Source organism: Erinaceus europaeus, chromosome 5 (genome assembly GCF_950295315.1).
Source record: "Erinaceus europaeus chromosome 5, mEriEur2.1, whole genome shotgun sequence".
NCBI lineage: Eukaryota > Metazoa > Chordata > Mammalia > Eulipotyphla > Erinaceidae > Erinaceus > Erinaceus europaeus.
In genome coordinates this window covers 94,290,271-94,317,899 of record NC_080166.1, presented here as the reverse complement: position 1 = coordinate 94,317,899, position 27,629 = coordinate 94,290,271, and the positions used below count along the sequence as shown (strand labels likewise).

At 37.3% G+C, this 27,629-nt stretch overlaps 1 protein-coding gene across 2 annotated transcripts in view; it reads right to left on the bottom strand.

The window, feature by feature from the left end:
* Window positions 1–27,629, bottom strand: part of CNTN1 (contactin 1) — a 340,636-nt gene that overhangs the window by 245,778 nt on the left and 67,229 nt on the right. For both annotated transcript variants that reach the window (XM_007531154.3, XM_060191553.1), the window contains exon 2: window positions 1,459–1,506. The gene's annotated coding sequence lies outside the window, so the exon portion shown is untranslated. The remainder of the gene's footprint in view (window positions 1–1,458; window positions 1,507–27,629) is intronic.

The following is a 27,629-nucleotide window of genomic DNA, read 5'->3' as shown; positions in this document are numbered from 1 at the left end:
TCCAACAACGACGACAACAACAATAATAACTACAACAATAAAACAAGGGCAACAAAAGGGAATAAATAAAATAAATAAATTTTAAAAAATTAAAAAAAAAGAAACACAATTTGTTATATTCCAAACTTGGAAGCAAAGTAGGTGTTCAAAAACAGATGAAAGACTAAGAAAGTCATGGTACACAACAGAATACTACTTAGCTATTAAGAACAATGAATTCCTTGGATGACATAAATTCCTTAGAGGGAGCTTGAAATAATCATGTTCAGTGAGATAAGGCAGAAAGAGAAAGATGTATTTGGGATTAAATGTTTTTGAAGTGGGGGTCGGGCGATATCACAGCTGGTTAACCACACATGGCGCAAAGCACAAGGACTGGAGTAAGGATCCGGTTCAAGCCCTGGCTCCCCGCCTGCAGGGGGGTTGCTTCACAAGTGGCGAAGCAGGTCTGCAGGTGTCTGTCTTTATGTCCCCCTCTCTGTCTTCCCCTTCTCTCTCCATTTCTCTCTGTCCTATCCAACAATGACGGCAATAACACTAATAACTACAACAACAAGGGCAACAAAAGGTAAAATTAATAATAAAAAAAGTGTTTTTGAAATTATCTATCTTGGTGAGATGAAAAAATGTACCCATGTGCCAACAGCTATACTATAAATTATTAACCTCCCAATTAAAAAAGAACAAGGGTAATAGTCCCCCTTAATTTCATTAATTTTTAGGACTAAATGGAAAATACATGAAACATTTAGAATACCTGCATTTAAGTAAATAATATTATTGTCACCATTGATAGTGTTGTTTGTTATATCCAGATTATGTTCCATTATTCCAGCATATATTTGAAAATACATTCCAACATCTTTTTTTTATTATTTATTTATTCCCTTTTGTTGCCCTTGTTGTTGTAGTTATTATTATTGTTGTTGTTGATGTCGTTGTTGTTGGATAGGACAGAGAGAAATGGAGAGAGAAGGGGAAGACAGGGGGAGAGAAAGATAGACACCTGCAGACCTGCTTCACCACTTGTGAAGCGACTCCCCTGCAGGTGGGGAGCTGGGGGCTTGAACCAGGATCCTTGTGCTTTGTGCCGCCTGCGCTTAACCCACTGTGCTACCGCCCAACTCCCTCCGACATCTTTTAATTAACGTTGTTGTGCATTGCACTATTCATTTGTTATTGTTTTACAACTGTTTGGTGTATTTTCACAACAGTTCACTTATAAGAAACTTTTCAGAGAGGCACAGAAAGGAGATTTAAGTCACCAAGAAATTAATCACATATTTCAATTTTTTTCAAATTGAGAAATCTCACAAAAGGATAATAAGTAACCAACATCATTAAGCGTCATGACCCAATTAAAACAATTGCTTAAATATTCTGGTATACATAGTTTTATCACATATTTGTACTACTTAGAATGAATACACATCTGCACATACCAAATAAATAGCTTACCTTAATATTCTTCTGAATTCAGCATCAGAGTTGATCCAAAGTAGTTATCTATAAAACAATAATTGTAAAATCATATTCAGTTAGCTTGAATGTAAGTTTTCCTCTTTTAGCAATAATTTTTATTATTTTCTACAAAATTAGTTGCATTTCAATCTTCTAGAAACTTTCAGTTTTGCTTTGTAACAATAAAGTTTTGGCACAATCATAAAGTGCATTTATAAAGTCAGCAAATACTTTCAAGTTAAGGAGACTTAACTATTTTACTATTTGATTTATATCCCAAGTACCACCTTATTCATCACTATTAAATACATTAAAAATTAATGTTTAGTGGCCAGAAAAATAGCTAGCCCAGTGGGGTAAATGTCTTGCCATGCACAAACCCTGGGTTTGAACCCCAGCACTACATGGGAGTGCAAAAGCACCAAGAAGTTCCACTGCTATGATGCCTCTCAGACTTCTTCCTCTGCTTCTCACTACATTAAATTAAAAAGAAGAGAAAAGAAAAGAGGAGAGAAGATGTTGGTCTGCTTCTAAATTTTGCTTCTAAGACCCCTTCTGTTGCATTGCTTGATGCTGTGGTCTATTTACATAATCATTGTTTTGTTTGCACTGGTTTAATTCCCACTGGTTCAAGCTCTTTTTCCACTCCGCCCCCTCTCCTAGTTACATCCTGTTTTCCATCATTTAATCCCCACTGGTTCCCTAGCTTTTTCCTTCTCCCCACCCCCTATCCTACGTACATCCCCTTCCAACCTGACACTTCCGCCTCAGGAGATATAAAGGACAGGGCTTTCTAATGAAGAGAGATTATATTAGCTAGCTTGCACTGCATTCCTCATCAATAAAGACTGAACTGTGTTCCCAGCTCAGCCATGAGTCCCTGGTCGTCTGTCTCCTGCCTGCTAAGCTAGCACGGCAAGAAGAAAAGAAAAAGTTGGCCTTAGAGTGCTAAAATCAACCATGCTCAAGGTCCTGGCACTTCAACAACACCAATTCCTCAACTTAAAAGTTAAAATTATATGAATAGCACTAATGACTTGCATCATTTTATAATTTTAAATACTGGACTGGAAATGATTTTGGCACGAGGATATACATACAGACTGTACACATACCATATGTCTTTGCATTCATGTATAATTCATGTGTGCATATGAACAACATGTGTGCATATTGACCAGTTTCTATACATACTATGTGTATGTGGCAAAAAAAATAAAATAAGACTATTAAGGCGAGCTTGATCTGAATGAATACAGAGCTCACTGGGAAGCTTTTCCCACAAAACACATAAATCCAAGAATACGAAGGGTTATTTTGCAAGTTCAAGAACGTGATATAGTGGCTTTGACAAGAATGTTTACTAAAGAAGTTGAGATGAAGGATTTGTTTTGATAAATCTGGGACAGAGTGCATAATATGTCTCTTTCACTTAATTGTAAAATTTATAGGGGCTGAGACCATCTGTTTTCACGATGATTGTATACTTTGCCACAGTGTTTTAGATACAGTAGATAATCCAAAATGTTTTGGTGACTGAATAGTAATTAAAAAATACATGAAAATTCACAGAATGATACTATTTTCTACGGTAAGAATCACTAGGAAAAATTACTCTGGTGAGATGTTTCCTTTCTCATAGGATTATCTAATTCCATCTAGGGTGGTTCACTTCCTAACAAAGTCCCAAAACCTAGATATAGACCAAGTCCCATGAGATAGGGTATATGTACACATGTATCCATAAATTAAGGCAAAATATATACCTTAAAGCAAAATTGCACAATAGTCTGCAGTGAGACAATATATGCAACAAGCAAGTAGACCTAAAAAGACACCTGGAAGTTCCTAATGAAATAGTTTCTGCTTAGACTTAGATAACCTCCTCACCTATTTACTATTCAGTCACTCCAAAGCTAGCCTTATTAAAATAATAGCAAGAGGCTGGCATACTTTAACTATGACTCTTTAGTCACTATCAGTCCACCCCATGAGCTGGGGCCCTAGTTGGGGAGTCCTGAGATTCATAAATATACATGATGGATGGAGACCTCAAATAGATCCCTCTCTCCATTGTTACCAGTCATCTTATCAGGAACAACACAAAGGGCCCCTATAGGACCTTGCCCTCAATGTAGATCAATGATGATAGAGAATGTTCCATCCTTGTCTGGTCTGGGAGGAGGCACAATGGATAAAACATTGGACTCTCAAGCATGAGGTCCTGAGTTCAATCCCCAGCAGCACATGTACCAGAGTGGTGCCTGGTTATTTCTGTCTTTCCTCTTATCTTTCTCATTAATAAATAAATAAAATCTTAGAGAGAGAGATAGAGAGAGATAGATAGAGAGAGAGAGAATGTTCCATCCTCCAAAGGGAGGCTGGACAACACACTCTATGTTCCACCTGAGGAAAATGAGTCCTGAAATTGGGGCAGCTTGGAACGTTCCTTCTCCTTACCACAGAATATGAGCTCAGATCCACAGGAATGCAGAGGTCATATAGGCTCCCAAGCTGAATATAGGCCCCAGATAACATCAAATCGATGGGGTTTACAGTCAACAATATTTATACACCTTTCCCATATTTGGGAGATACTCTCTTCCTTGATCCAGCTTTCTAGCCCTTTTTCCATTGATGACATCATCTCCCTAGACAATAACTTGAATCCACCTGCATATCATATGTCAGGCTCAGGGGAAAAAAATTCAAACAAAAAACTAGTATAGTTATGGGCCCTTTGGAATATACATAAAATAGGCCTACTAACGATCTACAAAATGGAGACTCCAAATCGTTATCTGCACTATTCCAGCCTTTAGGTTCATGATTAGTCAACAGATTGTTCGGCTTTATTTGTTTAGCTGTTTTTTCAGCCACCAGGTTCCAGACGCTAACATTATGCAAACTGGACTTCCCTGGGCAGAGGACTCCACCAATGTGTCCTGGAGCCCTGCAACCTCAGAGCTCCACCCCACTAGGGAAACAGAGAGGCAGGCTGGGAGTATGGATCAACCTGTCAATGCCCATGTTCAGCGGGGAAGCAATTACAGAAGCCAGACCTTTCAACTTCTGTACCCCATAATGACCCTGGGTCCATACTCCCAGAGGGATAAAGAATAGAAAAGCTCTCAGGGGAGGGGGTGGGGGATGGAGTTCTGCTAGTGGGAATTGTGTGGAGTTGTACCCCTTTTATCCTATGTTTTTTTCATCATTTGCTTTTTATAATTTTTTTTAAAATAGGTTTGCAATCAGAAAATTTTTTAGGTGTATTTGTTTTATGAAAGTCAGAGACCAGAGCAATGCTCAGTCATATGCAATGCCAGTAACCCTACCCAGACATTCATGAATTCAAAGTATGTATTCTAGCTGAGTCACCTCCCCAGCTGCAATCGAAAGTTTATATTTAGATAAATTACATTTAAATTCACATATCCAAGTGGAGTTGGATATGTGAATTTTAAGGAACTTTTAAGTTTGAAATTCAGAAAAGAAGCCGTGACTACAGATAAAGATTTGAATGTAATAGGAATATTGGAAACATAAAAACAAAAGAGTGAATGTAATATAATCTCTGGGAAGAAAAGAGAGAATAATGATGACTGAATATTTGCAGTGAACTTTCTCTAGACTTCCGACCTACAGAAGTACAAAACACTAAAGGACTGTTTTTTGAACCACTATGTGTACAGCACTTTGTTAGCCAACAAAATAAGAGCAATATACAAGGTAAAACTAGGTAGTTGTTGATTTGCATAGCCCTACTGTGAAAGACAAAGCCTTACTATATTACATAAGGTAGATAAATTGAAAAGGAAAAGTTAGTAAGAGCAGAAATCTGCAGGATGCAAGTATTTAAAGAACACACAGAGGCAAGTTAAACAGAAAAGGAGGCAGAAGAAACCCAATAGAACATGGTAGCACAGAAGCCAAGAAATATGGGGAGCATTACAAAGAGCAAATTTTATGTGAACTGAATGAAAGCTGATCATCAAGTTCAATGAGAGAGGAGGCTGATAATGACTTTCATATGGCCAATTAAAAGAACTACAGTTGGCACCTTAGGTCTGTTTTTGGCTTGTTTGTTTACTCAGTGAGTGTATCATTGTTCCTAATATCATCTAAGTTTTAGATGTGTGAGTGATGGACTGGGAGGAAAATGAGTTTCTCAAACATACTTTTGCTATTCAGTATTTTAACACAGGATTATTAGCCTATGCTAGACTTCTTCCTTATAAATGAGATACATGTTGTCAATTATAGCAGACTTGTAAACCAACTGGAATGTTTTGTCACAAAATTGAATTCTTTTTTTCCTTCAGTTCTTTTTTTTATTAGTGTTTAATATTGGTTTACAAAATAGTAAGATACGAGGGATGTAACTCCATATAGTTCCCACCACCAGAGTTCTGTGTCTCAACCCCTCCAGTAGAACTGCAGTAGTTCTCCCAAGGTTCCTGATATATGCTAATTATATTATATATATATATGTTAAGTAGATATATATATATATATTCCCCGTTTTTTTAATTTTTATTTATAAAATGGAAACACTGACAAGACCATAGGATAAGAAGGGTACAATTTCTCACAATTCCCACCACCAGAACTCCGTATCCAATCCCCTCCCTTGATAGCTTTCCTATTCTTTATCCTTCTGGGATCAACAAGGGTATGGAATGTTCTATTCTCTGAAGAGAGGTTGGATAACATATTCTACCTATCACCCAAGGATGATGGGTCCTGAAATTAGTGCAGCCTGGAGAGTTCCTAGCCGTGATCACAGAATGTGAGCTCAGACATACAGAGATGCAGAGGTTACAGAGGTTCCTGTGCTGACTAGAGGCCCCAGATCAAATCAAAGGGGTTTACAGTTAACAATATTTATATACTTTTTCCAGATTTGGGAGATACTCTCTTCCCTGATTCAGCTTTCTAGTCCTTTTTCCAACTATGATACTATCTCCCCAGACAATAACTTAGGTCACCTGCATATTAGATGTCAGGCTCAGGCAAAAACTAGTAGGGTCATGTGCCCCTTGGAATATACCTATAATAGATGTACTAACTTTTTCCAAAATAGAGACTCCAAATCTTCATCTGCATTATTCTTGCCTTTAGGTTCATGATTAATCAACAATTTGTTCTGCTTCATATCTTAACTCTTTTTCAGCCACCAGGTTCTGGATACTACCATGATGCCAACTGGACTTCCCTGGGCAGATGACCCCACCAATGTGTCCTGAAGCCCTGTTTTCCCAGATCTTTGCCTCTCTAGAGAAAGAAAGACGCAGGGAAGTATGAATTAACCTGTTAATGTCCATTTTCAGTGGGGAAGCAATTACAGAAGCCACACTTCCCACCTTCTGCACCCCAAAATGATCCAGGGCCCATACTCTCAGAATTGAATTCTAAGAATTAACTAATTCTTCTGAGGCATGGAAAAAAATTGCATGATAGTAATATTCTAAGAAATGCTTAATCTCAGGGATAAGGCTGTGGCACAAATGGTTGAATGCAAACATGACCATGAGCAAGGACCCAAAGTCAAGATCCTTCTCCTCACTTACAGGGGTGGTACTTCATGAGCAATGAAGCAGGTCTGCAGGTGTCCACCTTTCTATTTTCCTCTCTATCTCCCCTCCCCCTCTCAGTTCTTCTCTATTCTATCAAATAAAATGAAAGAAGAAAAGAAAAAAAATGAAAAAAATTTCCTCCACAGATGATGTAATCATAGTGCTGGCACCGAACACACCAATAACACTTGTGGCAATAAAACTTAAAAAAAATTTAATCTCCAAAATGCCAAATGTAAAATGTAAAGATTTCAATGGTAAAGAACAATAAATGTACATTTGATTTTCAAATCTAGATTAATCATTACATATTTACTCTGAGAGACGTTGTATCCTCCCAAGAAAATATATAATGACATGCAGAAACCAGGATACAAATAGATATTAAATAAATCATAAGGACCCATTTTGACAGTAATAGAGTATAATTGAGAAGACACAGTGTACACAGAAAGACAATTAACTTTAAGACCTTTTATGCTGCTGTAGTTACCTAATGCAATGACATTACCTTTGTGCTCTTTTGTTCCCGTACTTCACTTTAGTGACTAATTATATGGGGGGGGATAACAATGGCAGTCTCCCTTTATTCCATGTAAGATAATAAAACAATCAAATTTATATTACATTCAAAATATCCATTGCTTCCAGGGGAGTAACACTTGTCTCTGAAGGACTCTACAAAAAGAAGATTACCTAGGAGTATCTAACACATACTTAACATAAGATTAGACCACATTCAATGACCCAGTCTAAGCAACAACTAAAATTGTCTATTTGAGCAGTCAAGAAAGATGTCCCATATAACAGAGATCCAAGTATGGAAATATAGTGTTAGTTTATCTTCTGGTGGCTCACATGAAATCATTTCATGTCTGACTTCAACACTCTTTCTCACTAGAGGTTTTCTGTCCTATTGACATGGCTCTGGAGTCACCTATTCTTAATACTTTACCTATGGGCAAAAAAATGGTTTAACAGATCAAATAAAGTTAGTACTTGTATTCCAAGATTACTATTTGTGTAGCTCATATTTCAAATATCATAAGTTAGATTTCAATTCAATTTATTATGTATATAGCTGCCATTTTCAGCTCCTTGTGGCTATGACAGTTTTTAATAACAGATGTAACCTTACTAGTGACAAAGGGAATTTTTCCACTGTATTAAAAAGAATGATTCATTAATGGTTCTTTTACCTTCATAATAAAAAGTAATTTCTGTAATACTTACATAAGACCATAAAACTTTTTTTTTTTGTCACCAGTGTTATCACTGGGGCTTGGTGTTTCCATAACAATACTTCAATTGTAGGCCTTTTTTTTCTATTCTTTGATCAAGGATGAAACATGTACAGACTGAAAGAGGGATGAGATAGGGAGAGAGAAGCAGAGAGAAGGAGAGACATCTGCAGCACTAGTCCATGGCTCATGAAGCTTCCCCCATGCCAGTGGAAACAAAAGCTTGAACCCAGGGCCTTTAAGCATGATACTGCGTGACCTGGGAACTCCTGGGGATATATCCAAAAGAAACACAACCATCTTAAGAGACATATCGTTTTTTATTTTCTTACATTTTCCTCATTTTATTATTATTTTATTGAGGGGTTCATTGTTTATAATACAGTTGTTTACACAGTTGGTACAATCTCTCACCTCCTCATAATAGGTGGCTACAAACACTGTCATCTCCAACTTAAGTCCCTCTCTACCATCATGCATTGGCTGCTTTTTATTGCTAGATGAAATAATCTACAGTAGGAATGATACCTTACCTATTAGCATAGTACAGAGATATATCACAATGAAACATTCAGATATTCAATATAATCATATATTCTTAATATAGGATCCATATACACAATAAAAATATCACAGTAAAGGGAGCTGGGTGGTAGCGCAGCAGGTTATGTGCATGTGGTGCAAAGCACAAGGACTGGCATAAGGATCCTGGTTCAAGCCCCTGGCTCCCCACCTACAGGGGAGTTGCTTCACAAGAGGTGAAGCAGATCTGTAGGTGTCTGTCTTTCTCTCCCCGTCTCTGTCTTCCCCTCCTCTCTCCATTTCTCTCTCTCCTATCCAACAACAATGACAACAACAATAGCTACAACAATAAAACAACAAGGGCAACAAAAGGGAATAAATAAATAATGAAAAAATCTTAAAAATTCACAATTAGACAACAATGAACACATAATCTTAGATGGGGAAATTAAAAGTTTCTTTGTATTAAAGTCTAAATGAATTAGGAATTTTGTTAGCTACAAATATAGGAAACAAACCATGATATAATGGGTAGTATCCAACTTTACTATCACTAAAATTAAATATAGTTTCATAGCAAATTACAATTTTCTCCATATTTAATTTTCTCAGATTTCTACACTGGAATGATGATGACTAGTAATAAGTCACCTAATCTTTGTATGGTAGATTAAATGATCAATATATAGGCACATGACATTTTCAATATAGTGCTTTAAAAAAAATATTTTAAAAAGGAAGCCCTAACAAAAAACATAGGATAAGAGGGGTACAATGCCACACAATTCCCACCACTAGAACTCTGTATCCCATCCCCTTTTCCTGTTCTTTATACCTCTGGGAGTATGGACCCAGGGTCATTATAGTGTACAGAATTTGGAAGGTCTGGCATCTGTAATTGCTTCCCCGCTGAACATGGGCATTGACAGGTAGATCCATACTCCCAGCCTGTCTTCTCTCTTTTCGTAGTGGGACAAAGCTCTAGGGATGCAGGGCTCCAGGATTAATTGGTGGGGTTGTCTGCCCAAGGAAGGCCAGTTTGCATATTGTTAGCACCTGGAACCAGGTGGCTGAAAAAACAGCTAAACAAATAAAGACAAACAATCTGTTGACTAATCATGAACCTAAAGGCTGGAATAGTTCACATAAAGAGTTGGGGTTTCCATTTTATAGATAGATAGTAGGCCATTAGGTATATTCCAAAGGGCCCACGACTATACTAGCTTTTGGTTTTTGTTTTTTTCCCCTGAGTCTGGCATCTAATATGCAGGTGGATTCAAGTTATTGTCTGGGGACATGATGTCATCAGTGGAAAAAGGACCAGAAAGCTGGATCAAGAAAGACAGTAGCTCCCCAAAATAAGAAAAGTGTATTAATATTATTGACTGTAAACCCCATCTATTTGATGTCATCTGGGGCCTATATTCAGCTTAGGAGCCTATATGACCTCTGCATCCTTGTAGATCTGAGCTCACATTCTGTGGTAATGAGTAGGAACGTTCCAAGCTGCCCCAATTTCAGGACCCATTTTTCCTCAGGTGGAACATAGTGTGTTGTCCAGCCTCCCTTCGGAAGATGGAATATTCTCTATGGTTGTTGATCCACGTTGAGGAGAAGGGTTATCTACACCTATGTTCACATAAGCACATTTACAGTACTCCAAACTAGGAATTATCCAGTGTCCAATGACAGAAGAGTGGCTAAAAAAATTGTGGTATATATACACACAGTGGAATACTACTCAGCTTTTAAGAATGATATATTCTTCTCCTTTGCCTCATATTGAATAGAACTTGAAGGAACCATGGTAAGTGATATTGGGAATATGCTATGCTTTACTGACTGTAAACAAAAGGAAGGCTGCACCATGTGTATGTAATTAACATATAGCTGATATTACCAGCATACAACAGAGGTAATATAGGTCATAAATTCTGAGGACTTGTGGGAACTGGTAATTATTTAAGGAAGAGTCTGGTAGAAATACTTTTTTTTGTTTGTTTTGGCTTCTGTTCCTGTCACCCCAGCTTCTCTTGGTTCATCCCTGCTTATCCCAGGACTCATGCATCATGGAAGCTGAATGCTGGTGAACATTTAAGGTCTCATGGTTCATGTCACATGGCTGGATAGTCTTGCCCTTCTCTGCTTATTTTCCTAACTTGGTTTTTAAGAACCTAATAAATCTGATAATTTTATTGCAACAGAGCCTTATTTTTACAGTAAAGTGAGATAAGCTAAAAAAGAGAAAGGTGAACTTAGCCATAGGTGGAACTTAAAAAATAAAATAAAACAATAAAAAATACAATAAAAATGAAAAACAAGAACATAAAGGGGCAACACAAAGTAAACGTGTATTGCCTAAAAGCAAAGACTCTGAAGAAGGAGAGAAGGGGGAGGCCAGGAAGTAAAGCTTTGGGATATTGGCGCATTATTGGATGGTAGAAAAGAATTGAGGTTGAAAGTGTTTTGCAGTGGGGCCAGGTGGTGGCATACCTAGTTGAATGTACATGTTACAATATGCAAGGACCTGGACTTGAGCCCCTTGTCCCTATCTGCAGGGGGAAAGCTTTTCTAGTGGTGAAGTAGTACTGGAGGTGTTTTCTTTCTTTCTCCCTCTCTATCATCCCCTTTCCTCTCAACTTCTAGTTGTTTCTATCCAATAAATAAAGATAATGAATTTTTAAATATAAAAAATAATAATAAAGTTTAAAAAGTGTTTTGCAGACACCTCTCAAAGGAAGATGAAAAAGTGTATCCATGTGTCAAGGACTTTACTATAAATCATTAATCCCCAATAAAATTTAAAAATAAATAAGAATAAATAAATAATGTTAGACCAGTGGATGACAAAATAGCTCACCAGGATACTGTGTTGCTTTGTCATATATGCAATCCAGGTTTAAGCTAGACCCACACTGCACTGGAGGAGATCTGATACTGTGATTTCTTTCTATCTTTCTCTCTGTCTTTCTAACTTTATCAGAAAATACTGACTCTGAATGGTGAAGTCATAGAAATGATGAGGGAAGAAAGGAGGAGGAGGAGGGGAAGAGGAAAAGGGAGAGGGAGAAGAACAGAAGAAAACAGCCCTTTCCTAACACTAACTCCAAGGAAATAAATTACTTGTTCAGAAAAAAGGCTTTATATATTCTGAAAGAAATTGCAAGCTAGAATAAACAATGGCAGGATGTGGAATGAAAAAGAGATAAGAATTAAATTTACTATGGTGGTTATTGTTGGAGGGGGTGCAAAGCTTTGAAAGTAGACGCTACATGGAACTATATTCCTATAATCTTACAATTGTGTAAACCACTATAAAATCAGTTATAAAATGAATTAATAGATATTCATCCATAACAAATCTAGCTGAGTTGACTAGAAGAAGGAGACATTATTAATTCATTTTGGGACATTGAGTCTAGGGTACAGAGGGAAGATGACCTTTCTTTTTTTTAAGGTTCAGTGAGAGATGATAGAGAAATCAAAAGGAAGGTGAAACTTGAAGTTAACATAGTTGTCAAGGCTAGACTTGGGAGGCTGGGAATCATTTTTACAGAGGTTTAGGAATTAATACCAAGAGAATAAATGGAATTATATAGGCCTGTAAGAGGTAACATCTACAAGATAAATCAAAAGAAAAGACAGTGATAAAAAGTGTGATCAGAGAAGGGCTATGTAAAATTAAAAATAGGATCACTGAAGATAAAGATAAATAAAAATGTGAAATGAGAAGAGGTTCTCAAGAACATTCTCCTACTTCAGAGAGTTCCCAGAAAGGAATGAACCATGCTGGAAGTGGAGAATTAAGATGATGAAAGAGAATGCGTTTTCTGTTTACATTAAGTCCAAAACTTTGGCTAAGGAAGAGGAGGAAATACACAAAATTTTGTTTTGCTTTGTTTCATGCTTGCTTTTAGGAATGGAAACTAACTTTTAATGTTTTTGAGAACATACCTAGGACTTAAGAAAAATTTAAGATGTAAAAGCAGGATGAATAATTGACACCATTGCATTTCACAGAAGTATTTCAGAAAAAAATCCATGATTCTCAAGTTACAAGTAACAGTAATTGCTAATGAGACTTTATCTTGCTTCTACCTTTTTAAGAAGTAGTTTGACTGATATAATGTGCATACCACAAACTGACCCAGTTTAGATGTGCAGTGCAATACTTTTTAGTATTTACACATACTTAATTTTTATCTTCTATATCCAATAATTGACACAACTATAAGAACTCTTGATCTTATCTGTAGAATGTCATAGACATTCTAGGGGTGAATGTGATACATCTGGTTGAGTGTACATGTTACCATTTGCATGGGCCTAGCTTCATGCCCTGGTCTCCACCTGCTGAGAAAGTGTCACAAGTGGTGAAGTGGTATTGAAGATGTTTCTTTTTTCCTCTCCCTTGTTATCTCCCACTCCCTTGTGAATTTTACTCTATCTTCTAAAATAATAGAAGAAAGAAAAATGGCCAAAGTGCTAACAGACATATGAAAAAAAATGCTCCAATTTGTTGATTGTCAGAGGAATGCAAATAAAGTCAACAATGAGATACCACTTCACTACTGTGAGAATGCCATACATTAGAAAAGATAACAACAAATGTTGAAGAGGTTGTGGCATAAGGGAACCCGCTTGCACTGCTGATGGGAACATTAATTGGTCCAGCCCCTGTGAAGAGCAGTTTGGTTAGAATCAGACCTACTCTATGACCTGGGAATTTCTCTTCTGGGAATCTTTCCTAAGGAATCAAACACACCCATCCAAAACGATCGGTGTATACCTATGTTTGTAGCAGCACAATTTGCAGTAGCCAAAACCTGGAAGCAACCAGGTGTCCAACAACAGATGAGTATCTGAGAAAGTTGTCATATATACACAATGGAATACTACACAGCTTTCAAATAATAGTCAATTCACCTTCTTCATTTCATCTTGGATGAAGTTTGAAGGAATCATGTTAAATGAGATAAGCTAGAAAGAGATGGGTGAACATGGGATGATCTCCCTCACACACAGAAGTTGAGAAATAAGAATATAAGGGACAACACAAAGAGGAACTTGGACTGGGTTTGTATACTGCACAAAAGTAAAGGATTCTGAGGGTAAGGTTGGGGTTCAGGTCCTGGTGCAGATGGTATGGATGGATTTAGGCAGGCGGGTGGACTAGAGTGTTTTGTAGAAAACCAAGAAATTTGACATAAGTACCAACAACTATATTTACCCTTGACAGTAAACCATAATCCCCCCAATAAAAAAATCAAAGAAAATAGCAGCTAAGCTTTTAAAAAAGATATCATAGAGTGCCCTACCACCAGAAGGGCAGAAGCAGAAATCAAAGTGGTGAGATGGAGGGAAAAGTAAAGAAACCCATCAAGAAAACTAGAAATAAATAAGAAAAGGGAAATTTAAAACAAGTATTATGGGATAGTCTCAAGAATAACATTCAAATCATAGGAGATCATAGGTGACCATTTAGCCAGTAGACTTCCTCTCTGTAAGTAGAGTGGGTAGCTGTAGTGACAGAAATACAGTATCTGAGAATTTTAACACTACATTCTCATACAGATAGATCAACTAGATAGAATGCTCACAAGAAAATGAGTTTTAAAAGAGATATACAGCATTGACTTTCTAGACATTTATAGAGTTCTTCATCTCCAAAAACCAAATATGTATTCTATTCACTGCACATAGAACATTCTCAAGGATAAGTCACATTCTGAGACACAAAGGAAATATCAATGAATTCTGGAAAATTAAAATTGCACCAATCGTCAAAGATCACAAAAGAATTAAACTAGTAATTAATTACCAAAAGAAAGCTAAAATGCACTCAAACATGGAGACTTGACAACATGGTACTGGAAAATTAGAGGATCATGAAGGAAATCAGTGATGCAATTTAAAATCTTTATGGAAGCAAATGAAAATAAAGATTGCTCAGAAGCTATAAGACACAACAAATTTAGTACTAAGACAGTAGTTCATAGCTATACAAACACACATCAAGGATCAAAAATAATCTCAAAGTAAACAAATTAACCTCACACCTGAAGGATAAAGAAAAAGGAGAAAATGGTAACTGAAAGTTAATAAGAGGAAAATTAAAGCAGAAGTAAGTGAACTTTTTTTAAAATAGAAATTATCACTGAAACTAAGCATAGTCCTTTCAAAAGGAAAATAAAAAATTGGTAAGCCCCTAGATTCACAAAGGAAAAGAGAATTCTAACAGAATCAGAAATGACGGGAAAATTACAACAAATACTACAGAAATACAAAGAATTGTGAGAAACTACTGTGAATATTATTCCACTAAGCTGTAAATTTAGATGAAATAGAAAAAAAACTAAGACTACTCATAAAACCCCCAAGACTGAATTAGGAAGACATGCAGGGTAAAACTTTGTTAGATATGGTCTATTGCAGAAGACCCAAGAACTCTACAGATGGGAAGAGGATGGAGCAAGAGGACAAGCTGGTGGAGGGTGTATTATGTTGACTATGATCACTTGGTGACAATAGTCCTGTAAATCAATATTTCCCACAGTATTGATATTTATTTTAAAAAGGTAATATGATTTGTCAGACACAAACACAAAGATATAGTAAGTATTTTTAAAAGTTTTTCCGGATGGTTTTACTGTGTGATCTATATATTCTATCAGAGCTATTTTTGGTGTTAGTATTTTCTTTAAAGAAATTATCAAGATCTCCCAGTTCCATGGAACACTTTAATATTCCAGGAAATGTCTTTTATTATAATCCAGAAAGATGCAGTGTTCCTTTAATCTCATAGAAAACCCGTGCTCCTGGTGCTTTTGCTTGTTTGTTTATTTATTTTATTTGCAGCATCAGAATGCCCCACATAAGTGATTTCACAGTTCTTAGGCTTTTTCATTCTTTTGATTTTTCAGATAGAGACAGAAACTGAGACACACTATATCACAAGCACCAGAGATTCTACATGGAACCATAGGATCTCCCTTGGAATGCCAGGGCTTGAACCTAGACTGTACACATCACAAAGAACATGCATTTCTTAGTGATGTCTCTTCCTAGTACCCCTCCCCTAATCATATCTCTCTGTCTCTGTCTCTCTCTGTCTCTGCTAGTGTTATTGCCAGAGCTTGGTGTTTGTGCCACTACCAGCAACCTTTCTTTTTTTTCCTTCTCCTTTACTCTTTCTCTCTCTCCCTCTCTCTCTCTCTCTCTTTCTTCCTGAGAGAGATAGAAAACAAGTGACAGAGAAGGCGTGTCACCACCAGTAATAATATTCCACTACTCATGAATCTTAGCATGGTTGCAGGTGAGAACTGGAAGCTTAAACCTGGGTTCTAACCTGTTCTCTGAGGCAGTGACCTTCCTTGTATGTCTGTGAACTAACTCTAGTATCTCTCATTTTTATTAATACCTTCTGTGCTATAGAAAGCACTAGATATTCCACTGCTGATGAATATATGTCATAAAATATTAGGGTTTGCCCTAATTTTTTCTTGTAGTAGTTTAAGTTAATTTATTGTTCTTTACAAATTGTGAATGGTTAATTTAAAACTGACCTTTTTGTACTTATAAGAGTGAAATACACTGGTAACACTTTTTATTATTATTAGTTAAGATAGAGAGAAATTGAGAGAGGATGAGAAGATAGAGAAAAGGAGACAATACTGCAGACTTGCTTCACTACTTGTGAAGCAGACCCACTGCAAGTTAGGAGTGGGGGCTTGAACCATGGTCCTTATGCTCGAAAATAGACTGTACTTATACTCATCATTTCTCTCAAAGAAAAGTCTAGAGCTTCCATATGATCCAGTAATTCCTCTCCTGGGGTTATACCCCAAGGATTCCATAACACCCAACCAAAAAGAGGTGTGTACTCCTATGTTCATAGCAGCACAATGGGATGCATTGGATCGACCTTCCCGTGGTGCATCCCGTGAGTACCCATTCATTGGGGAAACTGACGATCCTTCCTAGCCGACTGAATCCACATGGATCCCAGTCACTTTCAAAGCCATTAACTGGCTACGGAAGAAGGGCAAACGCTAGAAGAAGAAGCAGCACAATTCATAATAGCTAAAGCCTGGAAGCAACCCAGGTGCCCAACAACAGATGAGTGGCTGAGAAAGCTGTGGTATATATACACAATGGAATACTATGCAGCTATCAAGAACAATGAACCCACCTTCTCTGACCCATCTTGGACAGAGCTAGAAAGAATTATGTTAAGTGAACTAAGTCAGAAAGATAAAGATGAGTATGGGATGATCCCACTCATCAACAGAAGTTGACTAAGAAGATCTGAAAGGGAAACTAAAAGCAGGACCTGACCAAATTGTAAGTAGGGGACCAAAGTAAAAGCCCTGTGGTGAGGGGTAGACTTGCAGCTTCCTGGGCCAGTGGGAGGTGGGGGTGGGTGGGAGGGATGGGTCACAGTCTTTTGGTGGTGGGAATGGTGTTTATGTACACTCCTAGTAAAATGTAGTCATATAAATCACTAGTTAATTAATATGAGAGGGGGAAAATTAATTGTATGTCTCGAAGTATTTTAAAGCACAGACTGAATCTTTTTAATATATAGGCTGTGTATTTGATAGGTGGACTCTCTCAAAAGCCTAGACCAAGTAGATCAGAAGCAACCAATAGCACAGCTATATACAAGATACTGGGTACTGTACAGCAAACCCTAAGAAAAGGACTTTTCAAAGTTAACCCAATTACCAAATAATGTGATGATAACATTAACTGTCGATTGTCTTTTGGAACCCTAAGACAGCAGGAACGTCACATCTCCACTATAGAGCTTCTACTTCCCTCAAAGTGGGCCTTGGATAGGGCCCACTTTCCCCTATGCCTCTCCCAATCCATATCAAATAATATTGCATCTGCCGATCACAACCTAATGAACGCAACGATGGCCACCTCAACATGCTTCACTTCAGACTGTGTCCAGAGACTTCACGTGTGGAATGACAATCCTTCAGCTTCATTACTCGGGTGAGACCTTTCCTTTCATAGTATACTCTAATCCCATCTCAGGTGGTTCACTTTCTAACAAAGTCCCATAACCTAGATATACACCAGTTTCTGTGAGAGAGAGCATATGTTCACACGTATCCATAAACTACTGCAAAATATATACCTGAAAGCTGAAGTACACTAGAGTTTGCAGTGAGTACCTCCCTAAGACTTCCTCTCCACTATTCCAAGCTTTGGGTCCATGATTGCTCAACAATTTGTTTGGCTTTGTATGTTAACTCTCTTTTCAGTCACCAGGTTCCAGATGTCATCAGGATGCCGTCCAGGCTTCCCTGGACTGAAGACCCCACCAATGTGTCCTAGAGCTCAGCTTCCCCAGAGACCCACCCTACTAGGGAAAGAGAGAGGCAGACTGGGAGTATGGACCGACCAGTCAACGCCCATGTTCAGCGGGGAAGCAATTACAGAAGCCAGACCTTCCACCTTCTACATGCTTCTACCTTCTACATGGTCCATGCTCCCAGAGGGATAGAGAGTGGGAAAGCTATCAGGGGAGGGGGTGGGATATGGAGATTGGGTGGTGGGAATTGTGTGGAGTTGCACCCCTCCTACCCTATGGTTTTGTTAATTTATCCTTTCTTAAATAAAAAAAAATTTAAAAAAGAATAGTCTAGTTTAAATTAAGTATATATTTATAAGTGATTTATACATACTGAGGGCATAAATCTATATCTATATATCTATACCTATCTTATGTGTCATGCATATGTCTTGACTGAAAATTAAAGAGCAACAACAAACACTCCAATCTGGAATATGAAGAACTTATTTTTGAAATAGTAAATATGCACTATACAACTGATGCCAACAAAAAGTACAGAGCAATCCTGCATTATCACTCAGATCAAACTAGAATTTGGGCATTTATTTGAAAGTTTGATTAAGCTTAGAAAAAATCAGATTATTGAAAACATTTTAATTTATCTATCATTCTAGACCTTATTCATTACAAAAGTAAAATAGTTCCCAGTACAAATAGAGCAAAAGAAAAGAAGAAATTTAGCTAAGGAAAAAAATGATAAGTTTAAAATAATACTATGAAAGAGACCAAATATTCATATATGTAACTGCTAGAAACCAACAGCAAACTCAAAATACATTAATATAGTACATGAGCTGAGAGTCAATAATCAAAACTATCTCAATCATAAATTTTAGAAACACAGTAGTTTACTGAGGGGGCAAGGCCAAGATGGCTGAAGTGGGAGGACCTGTGTCTACATCCATTTACAAAGAGAGCAAAATCATATCAACACAAAGCTGAATAAGGACAAGAGACTGGCATATTTTAATGATGACTCTTTCGTCACTATATGGCCACTCCATCAGCTGGGGCCCTAGTCAGGGAGCCCTGGGATTTCCACAGACATGATGGGCCTAGACTGAACAGATCCCTCTCACCACTGTCACTGGTCATCTCCATCAGGAACAACATAATAGACCCCATAGGGCCCTTCCCTAAATGTGGACTAACAATGGTAAAGATGTTCCACCCTCCAAAGGGAGTTTGGATAACATACTCTACCCATCACCTGAGGAAGTTGGGTCCTGAAATTGGTGCAACCTGGAATGTTCCTACTTGTGACCACAGAATGCAAGCTCAGACCTACAGGGATGCATAGGTTACATAGGAAGGAGCTGAATATGGGCCCAAGATCAAATCAATGGGATTTACAGTCAGCAATATTTATACATATTTCCCATATTTGGGAGATACTCTCTTCCCTAATACGACTTTCTAGCCCTTTTTCCAGTCATGACATCATCTCCCCCGACAATAACTGGGGTCCACCTGTATATCACATACCAGGCTTATGCAAAAACTACTAAAGGCACGGAACCCTTGGAATATACCTATAATAGACCTACTAGCTTTTTCCAAAACGGAGACCCCAAGTCCTCCATCTGCAATATTCCAGCCTTTAGGTTCATTACTAGTAAATATTTTTTCCTGCTTTATATCTTAACTCTTTTTCAGCCACCAGGTTCCAGATGCTACCGTGATGCCAACTGGACTTCCCTGGGCAGATAACCCCACCAATGTATCCTGGAGCCCTGCTTCCCCAGATCCTGCCCCACTAGGAAAAGAAATAGACAGGTTGGGAGTATGGATCAAACTGTCAATGCCCATGTCCAGTGGGGAAGCAATTACAGAAGCCAGACCTTCCACTTTCTGCACCCAACAATGACCCTGGGTCCATACTCCCAGAGTTTTAAACAATAGGAAAGCTGTCAGGGGAAGGGATGGGATAAGGAGTTCTGGTGGTAGGAATTGTGTGGAATTGTACTCCTCTTATCCTATGGACTTGTCAGTGTTTCTATTTTATAAATTAAAAAAATTATATAAACACAAGGAGTAAGCTGCATAGAAACAGACTTAAGGACCATATAAGTAAGCTTTTACAGCATGGGGCAAAAGGTCAGAATCTAGGTAGTGAAGACAGAGACACCCTCTTCCAATAAAGGAACTCTACTGCATGGCAAAATGCTACTATTCAGAAAAGATCTCTATATACTGGAGATTTAATCTGTTGGGAAGAGGGAAAGGGCCGAGAGCTGCAGCAAGCTCTCAGCAACCCAATGCTATTATAATTTTATATTTAAAACATTATAGTGGTGAACAAGAAGGCATATGCTATAAACTGGATGGGAGTCACAGTAGTTACCTCTCTCTGCAGTCTAGTGGACACAATATCGTAAACTGAGATCCACAGACTCAGGGAAGATTCTGGGAGGAGAGTTCCAGCACACAACTAGGTAGAAGCAGATTTAGTTGAGGATTTTGAGACAGTTCTAACTCCTGACAAACCTGGCCTTTGCTGGTCATCATGCTACTGCTAATTAACAAATTATCCCCTGATAGCTGGCAAGCACCTTGTGGACCTCCCAAAGACAGTACAACCCCCTACCCCTTGTCAAAACAAAGATATTACATTCTCTTCCATGAGAAATCTCCAGTGTTGTATTATCTGTCCTTTTCTCTCTTCACCTGAATGAAAAAAGCACCCTAGAGAGGTAAAATTGCATAGTCAAGACTCTAGCTACACACACACACACACACACACACACACACACACACACACACACACACACGGGTGGAGGGTTGGGGGCAGGGAGGGGGAGAGATGGAGTTAAAGATAAAGGGAGAAGGAGAGGGTGGGGAGGAGGAGGGGAGAGGGAGAGAGAGAGAGAGAGAGAGAGAGCGAGCTGGAAGACTTTTCAGCGGTCCTGCACAATGATGAGACCCTGTGTTCATTCTCCAGGGAGATGGTCATGGGAAACTGATGATCTGAAGGATAAAAAGAAAGTGTCCTGCTTTATATCTAACCACATTTCATCCACCAAGTTGAAGATGCTACCTATGACGCCATCCTGACTTCCCTGGGCAGAAGACCTTACCAATGTGTCCTGGAACCTCACCTCTCCAGAGCCCTGCCCCACTAGGGAAAGACAGAAAGAGTCTGGGGGTATAGACAGACCTGCCAATGTCCCTGTCCAGCAGAGAAGCAATTACAGAAGGCAGACAGATCTCCCACTGTCTGCACCCAATAAAGATCTTTGGTCCATACTCCAAGAGGGATAAAGAATAGGGAACCTTCCAATGGAGGGGCTGGGACTTAGAACTCTGGTGGTGGGAATTATATGAAATTGTACCCCTGATATCTTACAATTTCATCAATCATTATTAAATCGCTTATTAAAAATTTTTAAAAATAAAGTAATCACCAAAACCTAAACAAGATCTTGAACTTCCTAGTCTCAAGAACTGTGACAAAGTTAATTTCTGTTGTTTAACCACCCCTAGGGTGTGGTATTGGGTTATGACCGCTAAGCTGAGTAGCACAGGGTCTTTACATGGTGCCTGCTCAATAAATGGTAGCAGATTTCTCTTTAAGACATCTATAGGAAGGGATCAGGTGGTGGTGCACCTGGTTGAGCACACAGGACCTGGGTTCTAGCCCCTGGTCCCCACCTGCAGGGGAAAGCTTTACTTTCTCTCAATTTCTGGCTGTTTCTATCCAATAAATAAATAAAAGTAATAAGACTATACAAAAAGATGTCTTTTTGTATAGTTTAAATGTCCTGTATACAGGACATTTAAAATGCCAAAAAAACACTGTTTTGAACTTGAAATATTCTGAAAGCATAAACATAAATCAACTACTGCATTAAATATTCATAATGCCAGAGGCTTAAAATGTAAATGATGAGAAACACTAAATCACTGATGTGATACATAACAACACTTTATAAAAATAGAGCAGCGACAATTAGAATCATGTTGCATTATAATCATCTACAATGTGGAAGAATCTTCTCTTGAGCATCAAGGGGGAACATAAAGTAAAACTTGACTTGGGTTTGGTATAATACATCAAAACAAAGGACTTAGGTGAAAGAGAGGTAAAGAGGGACTGAAGAAGATAAGGAGTTGGGTGGTGGTGCACCTGGTTAAAAGCATATACCAAGAAGGACTGAAGAGAACCTTGAGGTCTTGGTGCATGATGTTAAAGGACATAAGTTGTGAATGAAAATGTTCTGTAGAGAACTTTCACAGGGAGATGAGAAATTGTACCCATGTGTCAATAATTGCACTGTAAACCATGAACTCCTCCCCAATAAAAATAATTTTTTAAAAATACTAAATTTGGGGGAAGCAATTACAGAAGCCAGACCTTCTACCTTCTGCAACCCTCAATGACCCCGGGTTCATGCTCCCAGAGAGATAGAAAATGGGAAAGCCATCAGGGGAGGGGGTGGGATATGGAGATTGGGTGGTGGGAATTGTGTGGAGTTGTACCCCTCCTACCCTATGGTTTTGTTAATTAATCCTTTCTTAAATAAAAAAAATACTAAATTTGAAGAATGTATAGTTATCTGGTGCTGTGCCAGGCATACTTTCAAGTTTATAACCTCACAAACACCACCTTATTTTTAGATAATCATTAAAATAACCAATGGAATAGAATATATTAGTGTGGTGAAGAAATTTTACCTAAGCCCAATTATATTCCAGGCATACAGCTTGGAAAAGTCATAGAATATTTTGGAACTACAGTTCTAATTATAAAATGAATGGACTGAGTGAGTTAACATCTTTACCATAGCTCAATCTTAACATTTTATTTAGAGAAATCAAATAGAGCAAGGGGAAATATTGGCTTTAATGTGTGCACTTAATCTGGTGTTCCATCACCCAGCCCTCATGGAAACATTGTTTTTTATAAATTAGGTATTACACATTAAAAAAAAAACTATAGTTTTCTAAAGTTTAAAACATCACACTTCAAAAAGTTTTGTCTTGCTTTGTTATTCCATTTTAAAACATCAAATAATAATCTTTAAAATTATTTAAGTTCTTAGTAAGAGATTAGAATTATAAGCAAGTTAATACACCAAGAAGTTAATACACCATCTTATTTATTGCTTCATCAAACAATCACAAACTAAAATCCACACTAAAATCACAATGATTGACTAACTGATTGAAATACTATTGGTTTATCAGTTTCACACCTCTGGATCATATTTTTTTCATACAAACACCATGAGGGAGAATGTGAGGCAAGCCTGACCCTATAAAGGTAACATGATCAGATATTTTTCAAAATCATACCAGATAAGGAAAATGTATATACCTTTTGACATGTTTTGATGTCTTACATATTTTCATATTTTAAAAGAGTTTCTGGAACCAATAACTTTGTTTACTAACAGAAATTTGGTGGTGGGTGTGGTGAACTATACCCCTGTATTCTTATAATCCTATAAACCATTAATAAATCACTAAAAAAGAAAATAAAAGAAAAAGAAAAAAGGAGAGACTTTCAGTCCTAAGGCTATAGCCTCTTGACTTAAGCATAGAGAAATGAATGCATGTTGTAGTTCTGGAACAGTGAATTTAGGACAAGTTCTATTGCATAAGGCATGGGCTAATAAACATCCAAACAATGCAGTCATTGTAAGGCAGAGCTCATCTATTAGAAACATGTGGTCTCACTTGGCATAATAGACCCCTTGTTCTTGTATTAAGTGCTCAGTTGTCAAAGGGGATCACATATTATAAACAATTTCATTGGCTTGCTCATAAAAAACTTAATCAAGTGTTTTATAAATGCAAATATTTTTTAAATAAAAAGAATTTTTACTCTAATCATAGTCAGACAAATAAAACAATGATTATAATGTTGGTTTTAAGAATTATAAGTGTTGCTCAGCACTTTGCAGATGTGCCCTGTCAATTATCATTTTCTTACAATAAAACCTTTTATTTCTGTGGCTCCCTTGAGAACATAAAATCTCATTTGACCAATACAGTAACACTTTGCAACTGAACAGATAATACTAATTTACATATGGATAAACTATGGCCCCAGAAAAGCGAATTGCTCACACAGCTACTTAAGTTGGAGGTATGAAGGCATAGTTTTCCAAACCCTATTATATAACTACTTCCACCAAATAATATCACTTCTATATAAAATTCTTGTTAGTGAAAGTACATCAAGACTGCATTTTACCTTAACTTCCTGTTTTGGTGTCAAGAGAACTTATGCACTTTGGGAACCTCCCTCCAGGAATAATCTTTATTTATTTATTTGTCTCTCTCTCTCTCTCTCTCTCGATAAAAAAATTGAAATACTCAGATTTTACCAGGCTAAAACATACAATCTAAAGAAAAGGTAGGCTATTTAAGGAGTGGTATTTTAGTCTGCTTTGTTTATAATGTTCACTTTGTCAATGATTCCTGGGATAGTGTCTGGTACAGATAGAGACTTAGTAAACTTTTATTAACATATAACACTTTCCTTGGCCTTACCTCACTTCAAAGCTACTAACCTCTTATGATGATTCCTTTTATCACTAATTAGGTCAAATATCTTAAAAATTCAGTCCTGAAGATTCAGATTCACCACTCTTTAGAAACAATTCACACTTCCTTCAGAATTTCCCACAAAATCAATTTCCTTCTAATATTCAAAACAGAATAACATCAATGTCCATCTAGCTATAGATATTGTTATTTGGTGCTGGATTTCTCTTTTTATTTTATTTTTCTACTTTTTTATTAGCTATATTTATAGGATAGACACAGCTAGAAACTGAGACGGTAGGGAGAGAGAGTGGGAGAGAGAAAGAGAGGCATCTGCAGACCTTGCAGGTGGGGACTGGGGGCTTGAACCTTAAAATTTCAAAGGAAACCTATATCACATGGAAATAGCTTTAAAATCTTCTAGCAGAAAACCCATTTGGTGAGTTCTTTTTTCCTTCCTCACACTCAAACTTGGTATTAAAACCAGCAAAAAAAATATATTCTTGAAAGAATACAAGAAAAATTGAGTAAAACACCTACCAGCAATATAGTTCAATGGCCATTTAGTTAAAAGGTTCTCAAAAAGGGTCTTTACAAGACATATGACCCTAGATTATTATAACATATGCAAAATTCTACTGGCATGAAAAAGATACTAAAATGCATTAATTGACAATTTTTAAATGTACCAAGACAAAAACAAATATGCTTTTTTCAACTCAAAAATTAAATAATAGAGAATGAGTGGGTTTTATAGTGACTCATGCTGTAAAGTTAATTTCCTCAGTCATACATAAAATATTTAGTCTCTAGACATATACACTAATGACTCATAAGTGAGTTTTTAATTAATAAAATATTGGAATGCTAATTAATAATGAATGTTGGGATAGTCAAGAATATTTGATGCATATTTTGATATATAAAAGTAACTTAACATCATTGAGTAGCAAATAGCACTGGTAAACATTTTCTCCTTCTTTCCCCCCCCAAAATTTGTTTTATTTATCTCATGTGCTATGGCAATGAAGAGTCCAGAGCAAGACTCTGGCACATGCAATACCAGAGATTGAACCTGGGACTACATACTTAAAAATTTTCAAAGCTCTACTACTACTCTACCTCCCATACTACCATGTGTTCTTTTTAAAAATGAAAATCTTGATGCCTATATCCATGCCTTTCTATTTCTCCTCCTCCTCCCCCTCCTCCTCCTCCTTCTTTTTTAAGTCTGGACTTCATGCATTGTTTCACAGTTCCTGGGCTGTCTTTCAATTCAAGTAGAGAGAAAGAGAGAGATAAAACTGCAACTGCACTAGAGCTTCCTCTGCTGCCATGCTACTCTCACATGTGGATCTGGGGTTTTGAATACATGTCTTCCAATCCAGTGAGCTATCTATCCTCCCTTGATATATCCTTATCATAGTGGGTATGGAACTGGCAATAATGTTCACTGAAAAATGAATATAGTAATGACTGCTGATTGAAAATGGCTGTAACAATCAAGGGATTGAAGACTATAAGAAAGTTAAAGTTTGGAATAAGAGTTCATAGAAAGTGAAATGTGTTCATCTACTGTAACAGTAAACAGAAATGCTATTGATTAGACCTTGTGTGATCAGTGTCCGGTGGCTTACCTAGAACTATTTAAGAAAAAATAAGAGAAATTTATTTTAAAGATTTATTTATTTAGTGAGAGGAAGACTAATGTGCCTCTTGGCTAAATGTGGTGCAAGGATCAAATCTGGTTCCTTGTGGTCCAGAACCCCGGATTCTGCCCACTGAGTCATCTCCCTAGCTGCAGAATAAGCGATATTTAGGAGTTTTCAATCTAGAGATATCTGACTAAGTTAATACATAAATAAAAATTGCATTTTATCTTCCAATAAAAATAGCTTTTAAAATATAGTAAATTATACATGGACTATTTTTATATCCTTAGTATGGTGATTATAGAATTCATGTGGTGGGTGGGTGATGGTACACTCAACTGAGTGCAGGTGTTACTGTACACAAAGACCCAAGTTCTAGTCCCTGGTTCCCACCTACAGGGAGGAAGCTTCATGAACAGTGAGGTGCTGCAAGTGTCTGTCTTTCTCTCTCTCACTCCTTTCCCTCTCAATTTCTCTCTGTATCCATCTAAAATATAAAAATAAAATAAAATAAAATGTATGTGGATCATATTAGATGTTATTGACGAAGCAGTCTACATATTTTGTAATATAATCACAAATAAGTAATAAATATTTTAGAAAACAAAAGGCTAAAAGTTACACATAAAATGATAACCATGGTTGCAACTAGACCTCAATATTACTTTAAATGTTCTCAAAAAGCTATTTATAAAAAATACATAGTCTTTCAAATGTATCCATTCAAGAGTATGTGCTCCTAAATATGCCCCTTTATTATGGATCTAGGAAGTTATTATTAACAGTCTCTTCTCTTTACATCCTTTAAAATTGGGGAACACTAAGGGTTTCTTCCACTCTCTCACTTCACAGTTTCATTACCATGAGTTACCTTTCTTAATTTTTCAAAATTATCTTTATTTATTGGCTAGACACAGCCAGAAATCAAGAGGGAAGGGAAAGACAGAGAGTGAGAGACAGAGATACACCTATGGTGCTGATTCACCACTCAAAAAAAATTTCCCCTGCATGTTAGGACTGGGGGCTCAAGCCTAGGTCCTCGTGCTTTGTAGCATGAGCACTCAACCAGGTATGCTGTGCCACCAGCCGGCACCACTAAGAGTTTCTAACAGTCATCTTTTACTTCACTGACTCCCCAGACTTTTCTTTTCCATCTTAAGTTCTACTGCTATGTATTCTAATAGGAATTCAATATTTCAGAGTATTCCAGAAAAGATATTACACAAGGATGTTAACAGGAATTCCCTCCAGTCACGCTAGACAGATTTCATGTTACTGTTAACAACTGAGTTGTCAGAGACGTCATGATGTATATTGC